Source organism: Sinocyclocheilus grahami, unplaced genomic scaffold (genome assembly GCF_001515645.1).
Source record: "Sinocyclocheilus grahami isolate Dianchi unplaced genomic scaffold, SAMN03320097.WGS_v1.1 scaffold58.1, whole genome shotgun sequence".
Classification (NCBI taxonomy): Eukaryota; Metazoa; Chordata; class Actinopteri; order Cypriniformes; family Cyprinidae; genus Sinocyclocheilus; species Sinocyclocheilus grahami.
The window spans coordinates 2,833,800-2,837,139 of NW_015505237.1; positions in this window are offsets into that span (position 1 = coordinate 2,833,800).

Sequence of the window (3,340 nt, forward strand, 5' to 3'; positions counted from 1 at the left end):
CACGAGAGCCCCTTAGAACGGTATCCTAAAATCCATGTTATGGTAAGAGTGCACGTGAAGGCTTTGTGCACTTTTTAAAATCCACATTGTGGTAAGTTCGCACGCTAGTTCTTTGCGTTCTTTTCTAAAATCCTATATGGTGAGGGCTTCGAGTGGTTGCTTCGTGCCCTTTCTTGAGATGGTTAGAGCCCCGTTCACCTTGGGCACCACTCCACCTAGGTATCCTAGGATACCTATTTTAACAGGGTGTTGCTACTAGGGGTCTGTTGAGACAGTTCCTTTCAGAGCTTATGCAAGAGCAAGCGGTAGCCCCTGTGTGACAGGCCAAGACTTAGTATGATACTAGGCTCTTGGTCGTATCCCCTTAAAGGAATCCATTTTGATTCCAAGCCTGGAGCTCTACCAGGAGTCTGGCCCTAACAGGTAAGTTTGGGTATGTAGCCTAGGCCTTTGGCCGTAGGGGATAAAGTCACGGACAGCCGTCTGACATCCCAAGGGCAACTCAACATGAAAATGGTAAAGTTGGTACTTAGTGCTCGCCATGGTTCTGTCCCGCATTCCCCTCAGCATGGCAGTGTGGGTATACTGTTCCCCATAGCGACCCCTAGAGGACGCAATTCGAAGTTCCCTTGAAAGGGAACGTCTCAGGTTACTTATGTAACCATGGTTGATTAGGGAACCATGCACTGCGACCTCACCTGTGCCGGTCTCTCCAAGCCTGGAGCTCTACCAGGAGTCTGGCCCTAACAGGTAAGTTTGGGTATGTAGCCTAGGCCTTTGGCCGTAGGGGATAAAGTCACGGACAGCCGTCTGACATCCCAAGGGCAACTCAACATGAAAATGGTAAAGTTGGTACTTAGTGCTCGCCATGGTTCTGTCCCGCATTCCCCTCAGCATGGCAGTGTGGGTATACTGTTCCCCATAGCGACCCCTAGAGGACGCAATTCGAAGTTCCCTTGAAAGGGAACGTCTCAGGTTACTTATGTAACCATGGTTGATTAGGGAACGAGACACTGCGTCCTCTTGGCTTCCTGCCATGCTTCAAACGCAAGCTTCAGAAGAAGAAGGGAATGACGTGTTCTCCCGGCACCTGTTTATACTAAAAGTTGCACCGGTAGTGACGTCATGGGCTGTCGTCAGCCAACGTGTTGTTGGTATTTTTTCAATGTATGCTTCAGACATGGGTCACAATGAGGCGTTCCCCCATAGCGACCCCTAGAGGACGCAGTGTCTCGTTCCCTACTCAGGGAACCATGGTTGCATAAGTAACCTGAGACGTTTTCTCTGTAGACCCTCCCTTGTGCCTCTGGTCCAGCACTGACTCAGCCTCTCTTTCTGTCTCATGCCTCATCTCCCTTAGACTGTCACACAGCACTGCACCCTCTTGCTCATCGATTTCTACCTCTTGCGTGGCCTCCTGGGCTCTCGCTCACTGCAGACCTCATACAGAGGTGTTGGATTGAACCTCCACTAAACATGCTGATAGTCCTGCTAAAAACACTAGCATGTGCTTAACTAATATAAGCAAGTCTGGACAAGCACCAAAGCAGAACAAACCATCTTTGAGCAGCACGTCAAAGCTAGAAACCAATAATCTGTTTACCATCCAATAAGCAACTGTGTGAAAAATAAGTGTGCTTAATCTAATGAATGTGCACTTGTTGTGTACTTCTATTCTTAAATGTATATTTAAAAAGAAATGTATATATGGTTTTGAAGCAGAAATTCAACTACATTTTGTTGTTGCTAAGCCATCACGTTGTGATACTATATAGCACACAAATAATTGGTAAACCTGCCAGTTTTCAATTAAATTAAACTCTGTGACATTGTAAAAAAAATCAATAAGTCATTCTAACATATGTTTTCTATTACTTAAACTCAAAATAATAGCCAATTTCAGCTTCAAGCTAGGCATATATATGAAATTCAACTACATTTTAAAGTCAATTTAATATAATTTTAATTGAAGTGACATGTAGACAAGTTGCTTGGCCACTAATTGAACTCTTCCTTTGTCCACCAGATACATCCTCATAGACGTAAAACTGGATGCATCAGCTCAGTGTCATCTCACTTTATTGAGTTCTCTCAGCTCTTGCTGGCAGTGGCTTGATGCCAGGTCCTTACCCCACAATGCACAGCCATAGCAACAGTATGTATCTCAGGGGATTGTGGGAAGGAAGGAGGATAGTAGAGGGAGAGATTGAAAGAATGAAACAGAATAAGACGGGGACTATTTTAGTCTTTCCTGATCTTTCAGTGTTTCCTGATTGTGTAAAAATAGGTAATGTAGGTGGCAGGGACAGATAGGGTAATGAAGACACGCTTTGCTTCAAGAGTGGCAGATGTTTGCTGCAGCTGAGTGCACGTTTCCTACATCAGCCAGGACAGGCCTCATTGATTTCTCCTTTTGTTCTCTTCTACAGTAATATATCTGGAAACTGGTAGCATGCCTGATTGCTTTACTATACTATATAATGTCTTTGTGGTTACAGTGTGTATTTTAAATGCAATTGATATTATTTACGATACATAGCATGGTTTAAAAGGGAATAACCACAATGAAAACTTTTTTCATTGAAATTTTTTAGGATTTTAAATAATATTAAATGTTTGTTTGTTTGTTTGTCTTGTCAGGATCTATCTTTTCATACAAACAATGAGCAAAAATTATATCCTGTAATTATAGTAATTATAATAAAGTATGTTCTGTGATTCTAAAAAAAGAAAACCTCAATAGTTATGTGAAAATATATATATTTTATACGGGCTAAACAATACTCAGCAGAGAATGGTGGTTTGAGTGGGTGTTATATGGCTGTGTGCAATGAGTGCAATCAGAGCAGTGTGCAAACCGTGCAATGAATGATGGGATATGTAGTCCGGGGTGCTATGCAACAGTTTGTGTTGTGCGAGAGTCAATGTAATGGAAAGGGTGACCTCTGGGGGTGAATAAACGGAAGTCCATGGACCAAACTCGTGACAGAGCCCCCCAAGGAGCGGCTTCCAGACGCTCCAAACACTAAACGATCCAGGTGGGCGGTGGAGCGGAGGCGGAACAGGGGGAGGGACGGAGGGCCAGGTCCAAGGATAGGAGAGACCAGGGACTGAGGCAGAGCCGGCGGAGCTGAGGACCACCACAGCAGAGCAGACGGGACCGAAGATCCCCACGGCGGAGCAGAAGACCACCAGAGCCAGACAGTAGACCACCACGGTGGGGCAGAGAACCACCACGGCGGAGCAGAGGACCACCAGAACCAGACAGTAGACCACCACGGCGGGGCAGAGGACCACCACGGCGGAGCAGAGGACCACCAGAACCAGACAGTAGACCACC